Source organism: Stenella coeruleoalba (genome assembly GCF_951394435.1).
Source record: "Stenella coeruleoalba genome assembly, chromosome: 1".
Lineage (NCBI taxonomy): Eukaryota > Metazoa > Chordata > Mammalia > Artiodactyla > Delphinidae > Stenella > Stenella coeruleoalba.
Window position 1 is genome coordinate 107,505,205 of NC_137169.1, and position 15,603 is coordinate 107,520,807.

The 15,603-nt window shown below is 40.5% G+C and overlaps 1 protein-coding gene across 3 annotated transcripts in view; it reads right to left on the reverse strand.

The window, feature by feature from the left end:
- Window positions 1-15,603, reverse strand: part of OTUD7B (OTU deubiquitinase 7B) — a 56,348-nt gene that overhangs the window by 28,207 nt on the left and 12,538 nt on the right. The window contains exon 2 of one of the 3 annotated variants that reach the window (XM_079919524.1): window positions 12,188-12,401. The exons of the other annotated variants lie outside the window; for them this stretch is intronic. The gene's annotated coding sequence lies outside the window, so the exon portion shown is untranslated. The remainder of the gene's footprint in view (window positions 1-12,187; window positions 12,402-15,603) is intronic. 3 annotated transcript variants of the gene reach the window in all.

Consider the following 15,603-nt stretch of genomic DNA (forward strand, 5'->3'; position numbering starts at 1 on the left):
TGTATATCCTAGACTTGGATTCGATGACTTCTAAGATTCTTCCCAGGTTTAAAAAATGAACTTCTTTAGTTCACTACAGCCTCAGAAACCATGATCCTTACATTCTCTTTTGGTCTGCATATTATCAATGTCTAATTTACTTCCATTTTAATATCACAACTGTCAGAAAAGACTACCATTACGTAAAGAACTTTTGGCCTGAGATGCCTCAAATTCAAAATGTTGTTGTTTTTAAACAACTTAGTTCCTCAGATAAAATACTTAACAATTAAATTCCTTCAAAATTCACAGATGAATGAGTGGTTTCCCTTTCCTCTAATACAGACAAGAATTCCTTCTTCAAGCCCATTTTAGTCACTGTCTTAGGTCACAGGGCATGGTAGCAGCCCAAATAACTTAAACACATGAATAATCTAAAACCAAGAGCACAGCTGCAAAATGAATTTCAACCTTCTCTCTTAAAAAAACATGCAAAGGAACTTGGTAAAGCCACTCTAATAACTTACTGAAAGGATGTGGGAAATATACAGTAAGTACACAAATAACAATCAACAAAAAGGTACTCAGCAGAAGAGAGGAGTTGATTAAGCCATAGGCTTATAGGCAATTTCCCAGCCAGCCAGAGGCTTTTGAGTGAGAGAAGCCAATGAATACCATCGATGTCATGGCATCGTAGACCTCATATGCCAAAGTAGTAGGATATTCTTTTAAAAAAATATTTTTAGGGCTTCCCTGGTGGCGCAGTGGCTGAGAGTCCGCCTGCTGATGCAGGGGACGTGGGTTCGTGCCCCGGTCCGGGAGGATCCCACATGCCACGGAGCGGCTGGGCCCGTGAGCCATGGCCACTGAGCCTGAGCGTCCGGAGCCTGTGCTCCACAGCGGGAGAGGCCACAGCAGTGAGAGGCCCGCATACAGAAAAAAAAAAAAAAAAAGTTTTAAAATAATATTTTTAAAAAATAATTTCCAAAAAAAAAAAAAGAATTAATTCTGAGTAAGTCATCTGAAAAATAAATAAATAAATAATTTCAAGGTCCAACATTATCTAGAATGACTTGCTCAAAAATTCGAAGCACTAAACCAAACTTCTTGGCAGCCCATTCTTATATTTGATGTCTCCAGGTGCATGCCATGGACTCCACCCTAAGCCCACCCAACAGGTGAGGACTGCAGCTTTTGTTACATCACCCCCAACACCTGGCTTGAGCTTCTTAAATTCCAAATGGGAATATCCAAGGCAATGACTAAGACTCATAGTCCTTGACTCAGCACACAGGAAGGAAAAAAAAGAAAACAAAACACTGGCTTTCAAAATGAAACAGAAGAGGTACTCAAATATTTGTTGATTGAATGGTGTTTAGACAAATCTAAAATGGAGTCAAAATCCTCCAACCTTCCAATTGGTGGGACTTTAGCAATTATTTAAACCAATGTCTGCCCCAATGCAAGAATCCTTCTATTGCATCTCTGACAGATAAATCATCCAGTCTCCACATGAATACAAGCTCTGATGGAGACTCATTTCTTTGCCACAATGTCCATTTTATTGTTGGACAGCTCTAATTGTTAGAAAATGCTTTTTTAAACTAAATCACCAGCCCCCTCTCTCTCTCACATAATGGTCCTTGATCTCTTCTCTAGAACAATAAAATCTACTCCCAGGAATGATGGAATTTTCATGGAAAAGGAACAGATAAAAGCATTTCTTTCCATAAAAATGTGTTGTAGGTCAACACTGCAATGTTATCATAAGCCAGCCGGTGCCTTTTTTTTTCTTTTACAAAATTCTTCCTTATATCAATACTTGCTTTTACCTGTATTCATTCATAAATGTTTATGCTGACCCTACAGTACAAACTCAACAAGTGGAATAAATGAAGTCATGTACCTTGTTCAAAATTCACTTCTGCTGCTATCTTTGCCTCTCATCCCTACTTCCACACTTTCATGCCCTCTTGAAGTGATGACAGCAATCAAGAATAAAAACTAACAAGTTAATATTAAGTAAGCACTTTCAAAAACACTATCTTATTCATTAACAACAAAACCCCTAGAGCAGGCTTATTATTCCCAGTTTACAAGTAGAGAAAGGTATAAGGTTTGAAAAGTCAGGTGGGTTACCCAAAGTCTGAACCCAGATATTTTGAACACATGCTCTCTCTACTGTACCATGCTGCTTCCCTAGGGACTAAGTCATTACTGATTCCCAGAACTGCACTGATTCTTATCCATTCAATTCTTTCACCATAGGAAAGGGCTGTGCCTATCTCTCAGTGTTTATTAATGACTTAGACACCTGCCTTATATTTTCCTCAGTTCAAAGCCTACCACCTTCCTGAGCAATTTCAACACCCACCTGCATAATCCATCCAACATTTCTGCCTTAGAGTTTCATAACCTCATCAAATGCAAAGACCTCCATCTCCACTTCAACAACTCAGTCCTGGACCCTGCCATGCCCTGAAACCATTCCACCTCTAAATCTTCAACTCCTAACATCTTACTCTGTCTACAACCTCATCTCCCTCCAGCTTTCCCTTACTACTAAACCTGCTACCTCACCTCAAGACATCCTCACCTCAGACTAAGACATCCAATTCCTTAACCACCTTATTCATTAATTCAACAAAAATTCATGGAGTGCCTACTCTGTGTCAGGCACTACGGTCAGGACTAGGAACACAACCATGAACTAGACATAATCTCTATCCTCACAAAGCTTCCAGTATGGAGGAAAAAACCCACAAAATTTCACAATTATAATAGGGAAAAATATTGGGGGGAGGGGTGTTATAGCCTATAGGGAGTCAGGAAAAGCTTTCCCAAGAAAGTGACATTACACCTAAGGACTGACGAACGAGTAGGCATTGGAGACAAACTAAGAAAGAAAGAATGCTCTTAGCAGAGGAAACACATATCAATGTTCTGTGGCAAGGAGGAACACAGAAGTGAAAATGGTGCAAAATGTGGATGAAGAAAGGGCCTAGGGCTTCCCTGGTGGCGCAGTGGTTGAGAGTCCGCCTGCCGATGCACGGGACGCAGGTTCGTGCCCCGGTCCGGGAAGATCCCACATGCCGCGGAGCGGCTGGGTCCGTGAGCCATGGCCGCTGAGCCTGCACGTCCGGAGCCTGTGCTCCACAGTGGGAGAGGCCACAACAGTGAGAGGCCCGCGTACCGGAAAAAAAAAAAAAAAAAAAAAAGGGCCTAGTGGACCCTAATGAAGATTGAGATTTTATCCTAAAAGTAATGAGAAGGCTTTGAAGGGTTGTAGGCAGGGATAGGACATGATCAGATTTAAATCATTAAAAGATCATCCTGGTGGCAGTGGGAATAGTTTGTAGGGAACACAAGTGGATTTAGGGAGACTTGTTTAGAAAACTGCTGGAAAAGAGATGATGGTGAGCTAGACTAGGATGAGAGCGGAGAAGACTGAGAAAAACAGATAGATTCCACTTTGTTCCTTCTTACCTACCTGAACATAAACACAATGAGTGATGACTTTATTTTCCTGTAAAAACCTATCCTTATCCTTCCATTTCATTGGCCCAACCTGGATGGACCCTACATTCAACTTCTCTGCTACTAAATAGGGCTACTGCACAAGACAAGATCACATAATACTACAGAGTAAAGTGACTACAGATATATGGCGTTCCATCTCATTCCTTTCAGTGAAACACTGCAGTCTTTTGCTTGACTTTGGTACCTAACCAGTCTTCTCAGCTACTACCCCACACCTTTGCCATTCTCCCTGAGCCTCCCACCAAAACCTTATTACCTCCCTTACTCCTGGTAGATGACCTTCCCTCTGACTTCACAGAAAAAATAATGAAACGAAGCAAAAGGAGTTCCTTCAGGCTTCCTCCTCTGCCCTACCTGCTGGCTGCTATTCTCTTCTTCCCTGCGAAACTCCTTAAATTAGACTACAGTCACTGATGCTACTTTCTCATCTTATGGTCAGTCCTCGACCTATTAAAATGGGCTTCTATAGAAAGACAACGGCACCACTGTCTTATAGATAAGATCATCACCATCCTCCTTACTGCTTATCCAAAGTATCTCTTTGTAGGGACTTCCCTGGTGGTGCAGTGGTGCTCAAGCCCTGGTCCAGGAAGATCCCACATGCCGTGGAGCAACTAAGCCCATGTGCCACAACTACTGAGCCTGCACTCTAAAGCCCATGAGCCACAAATACTGAGCCCACACTCTAGAGCCCACAAGCCACAACTACTGAGTCCGCGTGCTGCAACTACTGAAGCCCGTGCGCCTAGAGCCCATGCTCCACAACAAGAGAAGCCACCACAATGAGAAGCCCACACACCGCAACGAAGAGTAGCCCCCACTCAACGCAACTAGAGAAAGGCCGTGCGCAGCAAGGAAGACTCAACGCAGCCAAAAATTCATTCATTCATTCATTCATTTAAAAAAATGCATTCACAGTCCCCAACTCTTTCAACTCACCCAGGAATCCCACAGGCACTTCAAGCTCAGCACATTAAAAAAATGAGCCCATTCTCTATCTCTGTCCCCCACCCTTTCAAGCTATTCTTCTTCTGGTATTGCCTATTCTAGCAAGTGGTACCACCATCCCTCCTATCACTCAGGTCACAGGCCTGGGAACCACCCTGGATTTCTCTTGTGCCTTATCCTCGCTCACAAATAGTCCTTTACTATGGTTTACTAATTTTAACCTTAAAAAATTCTCAAATCCATCCAACACCTTCAGATGTTCATAACCTGGACCCCAGTAAGTAGCTTCCTAATTTCTCCCTCTTCCTCTCTCCAGCCACTTTTCACAATGGTTGCTTGTAGAGGCTGATCAATCTAAAATACAAATATGATAGTATTATATCCCACTGCTCTGAATTCTTTATTGGATCCTCAGTGACTAAAGCTTAATATCCAAATTCCTATACATGACAAACGAGGCCCTTCATGATCTAGCTCTACCTAACCCTCCAGCCTTATCTACCTCCCATCATTCCCCTCCTTGTACTGGTAGTTCCCCAAGCATATACTACGTGATTCACATTTCAGTTCCTTTGTGAATGTTGTTCCCTCTGCCTGGAACAACTCCTGGCCTAGCAGGTGAATTCTTATCTCTTCTTTAAGGCTAACTTAAGTACTACCTCATCTGCAACACCTTCCCTGGCTTCTCAAGTTAAAGTGCCTGCTTCCTCCTTGGTGTTACATCTTGTACTCTACCTCTATCATATTCTTTATCACACTGCACAGTATTTGTGTTTATTTACATGTCTCTCTCCCCACTAAACCATGAGCAATTTGAGGGCAGGAATCTTGTCTTGTTCATCCTGTATTCCTAGCATCCAAGCACCTGGGAGGTACTCAGTTTTTGTTCAGATGAACTGAATTCTACTTGTACAGTATCCCACTACACACACACACACAAAACAGTATTGTCGATAATCAGATAATCGGTGTTGTAAACAGGCAAGTCATCTCAAAGTGTTTACAGTGTTGTAAACGCTGCTCATCTCAAATACATTTGCTTAAGATTGTAATATGATCTTATTTGCAACAGATTTCTCTCCCTAAACATTTAGCTCAGACTAATATTAAAACCAGTCTGCATGATCTGAGTGCCCAACTACTTAGTAACAGAGAAAAGTGACTTAAAATTAAATACCGACTGTAGATAATACAGCTATGTTAAAACGCGTGAGAAACTACTGACCCTACATTCTCCCATCTACAACATTCCCCAAAGTGTCCACATTCTCACACTATACCCACTCTCCTGGTCCCAGTGATGCATTACAGCTGTGTCTGAGTACTCTCCAACTCCTCCCCAAACTCACTGGAAAACCACAACATTCAAGACTGTCAAGAATTTTCAAAGGTCAGCAACTCCTCCACGTCTATGATGTCAGTCCCAAGGAATCCAGACAGGGAGAAAGAGGAGGGACAGAAACCCTTAGACTTTCACACAATTCTTGACTAGGTGGGCGGGAGAGATGAAAGACTGTCTTGGCAGATTGTTTTTAGTTAATATACATCCTTCCAAGTGAAAGAAACAGAATATAACCTTCTTAGAAAAAAAAGAATTGACCGAGTTCCATACTAAAGAGACCTATACATCACTAAATGTTATAACCCAGAGATAATAAGATGGGTCTAAATGGAAGAAAAGAAGGAAAAGAAGTAATATGTGTTACAGTTTTAGACACTGTTTTCATTTAAACTTCCAAACAACTCTTAGAGGTTTGTCTGTATTGTTAACTCCATATTATAGATGGAGATGTTAAAGCTCACAAAGGTTAGACAATCTACCCAAGGTTATACAGTTTTAAAAAGTGGTAGAACAAGAATCTTTATGAGTCCAGCCAATCTGACTCCCAAGACCGGACACTTGCACTAAATCACACTTAGTCCAGGGAGGAGGACTGAGGAAACACAGGCAGTCCACCATGTGAAAGTCCACCCTCACTGCTTCAACTCCTTTCAACTCCACCTGGAGAGAGAGAATAGGCTCTGGATTCAGACAGATCTAGGTTCAAATCCCTGATCTACTACTAACGGTGGTGCAATCATGGGTAAGTAATATGACTGTTTTGTGCCTCTGTTCCTTCTTCAGACCTCTTGTTAGGATTAAATAACTTAAGATATGAAAAGCCTTTAGGGCAGTGCCTAGCACACAGTAAGTCCTCAAAAAATGTCATTTGCTTTCTTGCCTAATTCCCTCCCACGCGCTCTGCCTCACTCCACTGTGTGCCCAACACAGCCTCTGTATCTCTCCTTCAGAAGCTCCCCCTACTTCTCCAAACAAACCCTCCAGTCCTACAACTGTTTCCAAGGCACAGTCTTAACACATACACATTGTACATGCTCTATCACTCCCATTCCAGTGTCTTTCAACTCCTCAAGTCCTCAAGAAAACGTCGTAAAGGGAACTCCCTTAGTTGCATCTTCTACCGGATGGTCCCTCAAAAAAAAGAGCAAAAGAAAAATGTCTGTCCTCTCCTAGAGGTACAGACATAGCTAAATAGCTCCTTCATCCCCAAATCTCCAGGAACAGCAATTTCACACATACTGACCGAAATTCTAATGCCTTAATCTACCAGCCCTATCTCCCCACCTTACTACTCTCCTCATTCCAGATTCAAAGACTCTATAATATTCACCTAATCTCATGCACAATGTCTATTTTTGGATTATTGGAAGGAATAATCCTATTCACCCTGCACAATTCTGAGATGTTTTCTACCTCCACTACAGTGTATACTTGGGGAATGTCTATTTTCTCCCCCAAAAACAAACTCAAGAGAAAAAAACTTAACCCGATCATATAATTTACCACTCCCAAAACAATGTTATTGTGTATACACACCAGTAAGGACTCAAGAATTGGCCCCTGGACTTTATCACTACAACTGGTATGTGTATGAGTCAGAACAAGATTTAACTATTTCTTTTCAAAAGTTTCTAGTTTTTATCGGGCTACAAACAGCAAAATAAATTTCTAAGAGACAAATCCCATAAATAGCCAAATGTTAATATACAAATGAGACAGAAGTTCACAGAGAACTCCTTATGAACTGGTATTTGTCTTTTCAGTGCTACTGATAAAAGGCTCCCTGGATTACAGTTATTTGGGAAATTTAATAATTTGGAAGGCTTGTACAATGGAAGTGACCTTTGGAAAAATAAGGGCAGAGACAGTCACAGAGAAAGTCTATTATTATAATATTGGCACAAGAGTAACTTGAATAGAAACAGAAACCATGTTAATGTTTATTTTTTTTTAGATCCAGACCAGTATGTCTATTTGCCACACACAATGAATTTTTTCTTTTTCCTTTCAGCTAAGGTCAAGGATAGCCCAAGGTTTGATTCTCAGTAAGTTCAACTTTTAAAAGAATAGCCTGTAGGGCTTCCCTGGTGGCGCAGTGGTTGAGAGTCCGCCTGCTGATGCAGGGGACACGGGTTCCTGCCCCGGTCCAGGAAGATCCCACATGCCGCGGAGCAGCTGGGCCCCATGAGCCATGGCCGCTGAACCTGCGCGTCCGGACCCTGTGCTCCACAACCAGAGAGGCCACAGCAGTGAGAGGCCCGCGTACCACAAAAAAAAAAAAAAAAAAAATAGCCTGTAAAAACAGAAGTTCTACTGAGCCCTTAAAAATAGGACTTACCTGGTGGCACAGTGGTTAAGAATCCTCCTGCCAGTGCAGGGGACATGGGTTCAAGCCTGGTCCAGGAAGATCCCACATGCTGCAGAGCAACTAAGCCGGTGTGCCATAACTACTGAGCCTGTGCTCTAGAGCCCACAAGCCACAACTACTGAGCCCACATGCCACAACTACTGAAGCCTGTGCACCTAGAGCCCATGCTCCTCAACAAGAGAAGCCACCACAAAGTAAAGCCCGTGCACCACAACAAAGAGTAGCCCCTGCTTGCCACAACTAGAGAAAGCCCGCACAGCAATGAAGACCCAATGCAGCCAAAAATAAAAAATATATAAATACATAAATTTATTTAAAAAAATATTCTCATTACTGAACTTTTTTTTTTTTTTTGCAGTATGCGGGCCTCTCACTGTTGTGGCCTCTCCCCTTACGGAGCACAGGCTCCGGACACGCAGGCTCAGTGCCATGCTCATGGGCCTAGCCGCTCCGCGGCATGTGGGAACTTCCCGGACCGGGGCACGAACCCGTGTCCCCTGCATCGGCAGGCGGACTCTCAACCACTGCGCCACCAGGGAAGCCCTGAACTTTCGACATGAGAGAAAAATAAATACTACAAATCAACAGAGGCTAGTCTAATAGCAAAACACACTATTTCTCTAGAATCAACCCTCAAATATTCAGTAGCTGACAACCTTCTCTCCCCTTCTTGATTCCTAACTACTGGTCATTTCACTGTCAATTACAGAACTTCCATTCAAGGGAAGAAATAGCAGAAGGGAAAAAAATTCCAATTACTATCCTATCTGAGATTAGTTATCCACAGGAAATTAATTCACTTTGTAAATTCCTTCTGATAAATTAACTTCCTTCAGCATACAACTACTAATTTTTATAAAAGCCTCAATTAGAAAATGAAATCTGCGTTTTATAAAATGATATAATTCAGTTCAAAGAAAGACACTTTTTATTACTTTTTTTTTTTTTTTTAATTCTCCACCTGCAAGTTCCACTGTTCCATCTTTCCTGGCTATATCTAATCCTCATTTGAACTCCTACAGGTACAATATGTGAAAAATTCAGTGGCACTTGCTGTTATCATATATTGCCTTATCATATTAGTTGGCCTTCCGGAAATTTACCTCGCCAATTTGACTAACAGTCATTCATTCAAAATTTACCAAGCCGGGTCCACCACAGCCTGGGGATACAAATGAAGAAGAGAAGCCAGAGTCCTACCTTCAAGGCACTCCAGTCTGGTGTGAGAAATCTAAACATGCTTTTAGTGCCCAGTGGGGTAGGAAGAGGTATTAGGAGCAACTAGTTTACCTTGATGGGTTAGGGAAGTTTCTCAAACTTAGTCTTTAGGATGTGTAAGGCTGGAGGACAAGATACATTCTAGGTAGAATTAAGATCCTTGAGCTTGGCACCTCTCTTTTATACTTTTAAAAATTCTAAACAGGCCTAACAAACTGCTTGGCACATAGTAGATGCCCAACAAATATTTGTGGTTCTAAATTATTCATGGTAGTCCATGTGTGTGGTAAACTAAGAGCTCATCTATACCTAAAATAGGCTGGTGAATATTTACAGGTTTCAAATGTCACCATTCACCCCATAGACATGTAAAATAAAGGTCTATATGAACAAATACATTTGTACAGCTGTCTGTTCACTAAGAATAGCTTCTCTTTCGCTGTAATTTTTTGTTTTTAAAGCACTTTCACAAATATGGCCTCATTTAATAACAATTTTAAAAATTATATACCCTTTGAGATTTTTAATCCCCTCTTTTCTGATGGAAAACACATACACAGAGAGAAGCTTACAAAGCTTGAGTGATACCCAGATAGCAAGGAGCTTGGACCTACATATTCTGAATTTGAATACAGGGTTCATATCAGTTCTCCAGGGATTTATAGCAAAATGAAATCAGTCTAGCCATGCAAAGTCCACAAGCTGAAGAACTCTTTAATACTTTGCTTTTATAACTACTATCCACATTCACCCACACTGTCTTCTAGCCACCACCACCCTCCCCATCCCCCAGCAATCCTGCCAACACACACCTATTTCTATTTCCAGGTTAGAGTTAAGAAGCAGAAACTCCAACCCAGGGTATCCTGAGCATTATTTGGGTCTCATTCATTTGTATAGGTTGTACCTTTTGTGATAATAATTTCTCTTTTAAAAGCAAGCAAGCCTCTGGTGGCACAGTGGTTAAGAATCCATCTGCCAATGAAGGGGACACGGGTTCGATCCCTGATCCAGGAAGAACCTACATGCCACAGGGCAACTAAGCCCATGCGCCACAACTACTGAAGCCCACGTGACTAGAGCCCATGCTCCACAACAAGAGAAGCCACAGCAGCGACAAGTCCGCGCAAGGCAACGAAGAGTAGCCCCCGCTCGGCACAACTAGAGAAAGCCTGCGCACAGCAACAAAGACCCAATGCAGCCAAAAATAAATAAATAAACAAACAAACAAATTTATTTTTTAAAAAAAGCAAGCAAGCCTCATATTTATGCACATAAAATTAGTTACAAGCATATAATACAATCTGACAAGTCTAGTCTACCTAGTTATACACTTCTAATATATTTACATAATTAACATTTCACATTCAGGTCTTATTTGGAACAAGGCTGGTGGTAAGGTACAGAAAGTCAGTCTATTTTCCTTGTTTGGCACTCTAGAATTATGGACTTTAGAACTAGGATATCAGAGATCATTTCATTCCATACCCTCAAGTTACAGATAAGAACACTGAGAACCAGGTGAGTGAGATTAAGTGACTTGCCCAAAGCCGCACAGCTAACTAGCGAGAAAACTGTGTATAGAACATAAATCTGTTAACTCCCATTCCAGAAATCTTCACTTGACTTCATATATATTGATAACTTTCAATTCTCCATGTAATCTGCACTGTGGATTGATATATGAAAATGTCTTTTCCTCCTGCCACCCAGATAAATCTCTTACTTCTACAGATGTATATCAAAGAAAAAAATGTGTACCTGGGAAATTTAATCACTTAAGCAAACCATATTGGAGAAGGGAAATCATCTATAAAGAAAATCATGAAAACATGCTCAAATCATCATTTTTGTTCTGATCGTCACCACTAAAAATATAAATTGGATTTGAAAATACTGTATTCTTTTAGCCTTATATCCCTAAGGTCTGAAGTTCTGTAAAATTTAAGTTTTATAAAATTATGTATGACATAGGGAGAGATTTTTTCTTTTCTACTGATAGTTTGAAGCTATAATACACTTCTCATACGTTAAGAAATCACAGCAATAACTAAATTTTGAACAGAATAAAACATAAAAACCAAGAGATAAAGCACCAACCTTTAACACATTACTTCTCCTTGTCCAAAAATGTAAAATGCCTGGAAGCATCAAAGCAATCACTTTCCTCGCATTCACATTTATTCATGTTTATTTGCAGAAAAGCTACATTTCTTCTTCCTCTTAGGAAGGGCCACCATCGGCACAGCAGCACCGAGGTCACACAACTCTCCCCTTATGAAAACTTTAACCTCCTGACTCAATCATTCAATAAGCACTTATTAAGGACCCCCTCAGTGCCAGGCAGTCTGCTAAGCGGAGGGGACACATCATGCATCAACTAATAAGGCATTATCCCTGCTTTCTAGAAGTTCATCTACTGGGCTGGTTCCAGAGAAAACCGTAAGATCAGTATCAGCTAACTTCCTTTATTCAACAAAGATTTACTGAGTGCCAGGCCTAGAGACAGAAAAGGATGGCAAGGAAATTTTTTAAAGTAAGAGGTTTTTTCAAAATTTGCTGAACAAGTTGCTCTTTTGGATTATAAAAATCACATGTTCTTCTCTAAGAACACCAATCATCAGAAGTTGACTGTAAAGGCTTTTAATGATAACACCTAACCAAATATTTTGGTCAAAGGCACTGTTTCCTCAATCTTCCTACACTGGGAGGCCAGGCAGATACTATCCTGGACCAACATAATTTTGTTATTTATTATAAGATCCATAATATAGGAATGTGGTTGATCTTACCAATAAACTGGGATGAGTTGTTTCCTATGTAGACAGATGCTTCCAGTAAAATGTACTATAAGCCTCTAAGGTCAAACAGATGATAAATCCTGTTAAATTTTCTTGCCACCACAGAGCACCAGGTATAGTGTAGGTAACCCTTCATGAAGACATAGCACCAGGCCAAGTTTTCAGGGTGTCAGGTATCTGCTTTTCCTTCTCCCTTCCAGAAAAACTACAAAAGGTATCAATTAGTACACAAGTCATCTGGCAAATATCCCATTGTCCTCTGAGTTCTTCTCCTTGAAATTAATCCAGGAAACCAACCCCTGTAAAAATGAATCCCATTCCATTAATATTTTTAATGTTATTATTAGTAATGATGGTGGTGGTGATAGCAACCACTAGCTCTGTGGTTCACAAAACACTTTCAAATATATTATCTTATTTACTAAAAAAAATGGAGAGGGGATAAAAGGAAATATCATAGGCAACTGTCTCAAATATCAAAAATCAAACCCAGTTTAACTGAATTGAAAAGCAAGCATTTTTAATTCTACCAACGGGTCAAGAAGTTATTTCTATCAAAAAAGCAAAGGGTTGACTCTAGCAAAGCAAAATCACAAATACCCCCTTATATGCCAGGCCTAACTGATTCAATTTATAAATGTTAAGTCTCAGCAAGAATCTGATATTATAAATCTTTGTTACCCCAACCCCTTTCCCAAGTGCTTTACCCACAGGTAAAGGCTCAACAAATACTCTTCTAAAGAAGGAACAGTTAATGATGAGGAAGCTGCCCTAGGAAGACAAAGTGATAATACTCAGCATTCAAGTATCTTTTTAAGATTTAACTAACGTTTACTGTGCACCAAATCAAGTATCAAGCACTAGGCTAGACACACCCACATAAATCATCTCATTAACCTCATGAGCCATGCCCAGATATTCCTGGAATCCAAATACTAAATTGACTGGATCCCCAATACTAAATAGTTTTGACACTTACAACCTTGATCCCACCTTATTAATCCCTAGAATTCAACTACTGGAATTTAGCTCATCACTCTCACAGACTTAAGCATCTTTTAATGCTTTCTGCTAGGTAATGCTCATGAAAAAACTCCCTGTGCCTGTTTTTAAGCTCCTAACTCCAGAATACCACTCATTCCAGATATGGCACATGGTGATAATGGCCATAATCTAACAAGTATTCTCTTGGATCACACTTGCTAAAGAATAAACCTAAAATGCTAACAAAACTGGATTTCAGCTGGGCAGAAGACATTGAATATTAACAGTCTTCTCAACCTCGAGACTATTTTCTAGTCCTCTGAATACAGAAAGTCTTCTCTATTTGAATGAACTGTGGAAAGCAAGTGTGACCCAAGAGTCACATACTCATCAGAAAGAACCAAGGGAAAAAGAAAAAAATATTCCAACTGGCATGACCACATCACGAGGTTAACAACACATTACTCATCATTGTGCTACAAGAAAGAACTTGCAAGCGGGCAAGGAAGTCAAGGAAACAAATAAAACTCTCCCAGTGCTCAAAGCACAAACACATCCAAATGCCAAAGCAGGTCTCACTGTCCAGTTCATGCCCAGGTATGAGTGGGTTCAGAGAGAGTGGGTAGAGGGGAGGGGAAGAGAGGAAAAGCATTACTGTGCAGGTGTGCTTGCCAGCACCAAGGCAGATTTATTTCTCAGATTCATCAAGAGCCTTTTTAAAAAGAAATACTGGGGGAACCCACCTATTTTTATAGCTTGATTTGTGCAATTACAGAGAACATGTAGTACATGTAAACAGTAGCATATTGTATTGATAATAATTGTTGCAGACATTCCCTTTGGAATCCATCAGTTCTATACCTAAATCCTACCTCTGCCACTTTCTTGCTATGCGACTTTGGGCAAGTTATTTAACTTCTCTGTGCCTTAGCAGGAACCTCATCTGATATTCACTGTGATATCCCTCAGCACCTTAAACAGCGCCTAAATATTCTGGTGAATTAATATTTTATTAACATAGTAATAAATACTTTGGATGAATTACCTGCAAGCAGGTATAAGAATATCTACCTAACTTACGGAATTGTTATCAGTATTAAATGAGATGATTATATAAAACACTTGGTATAGCTGAGGGTAGGGTCTTCACTATTAAATAGCAAAGTTTTCTTCCCTTTATTCCCCAGGCAGGTCACAAGTTATAAAAGAAGAGTCATGGCAAGGATTAAAATGGGATAAGAATTGTAGAAGCCAAACATTGGAATATGTTGACTACAAGGGAGCTAACATAAAATCCAGGAATATTTAATCTTGGCTGATGAAATTACATAACAGTGCCAGACCCTTATAGTAGATACATAGTGTTAGCTGATCCAGAAAATGCTATTTTGCATCTGCAGGTATCTGTTACCAGATAGATAAAAGCCTGGTAGAAAGGAAAAGAAAAGGAAAGGAAAGGAAAGGGAAAAAAAGGGAGTAAGAAGGAGCCACGGGCTTCCCTGGTGGCGCAGTGATTGAGAGTCCGCCTGCCGATGCAGGAGACACAGGTTCATGCCCCAGTCCGGGAAGATCCCACATGCTGCGGAGCGGCTAGGCCCGTGAGCCATGGCCACTGAGCCTGTCCGTCCGGAGCCTGTGCTCCGCAACAGGACAGGCCACAACAGTGAGAGGCCTGCGTACCGCAAAAAAAAAAAAAAAAAAAAAAAAAGGAGTCACATCTTAAATATACCTGACTACATATTTAAAAACAAAACATAAAGGATTCTTCAGAAAGCCATTCAATTCTCTAAAAACACACCATTAGCAAAAATACCCTATTGATTCACAGTATTTACTGCCCTTTTTAGGTAATAAGATCTGTGTAAGGAAACTGTTCATAACTGCTGACAGGGTAAATAAGCTTGAAAGATTTGGGTCCAAAACTCTCCTCCTCCAAAAAGACTAATGTGGCCTTTGAGGCTACTTCACCTATAGTTTGTAACCAAAGCAACCTAACTACATGCAGGGAGAAGGACTATTTTATCTTGAAAATTGGGGGTCAGAGAATATATGCAATTAAATCCAAAATCTGAAAGAATCTTTTTCCTTGACTGTGAAGAAGTGAAACTCAGAAGAAGATGGCTCTAAGAAACCTAGATCACTGTTACATTACGAGCCTGACAGAAGTATACACATTTAGCATCTAAATATAAGGAAAATCTATGCAGAACTGAAACAGCTTGTGGTTAAACCTCATCATAATGTGGTCTTCAACTTCCCATTTCACTTCCAGGCATTTGCTCTGTGTTTTTAACCACCTGACCCACCTCCTCGTAAGCCGTATGATATAATAGAAAGAGCACTGAACAACAGTCAAAAGAATGGGCTCTACACCAAGTTCCACTACTTACGAGGCATGCACACCAGCCACTTAAACTCTTTGT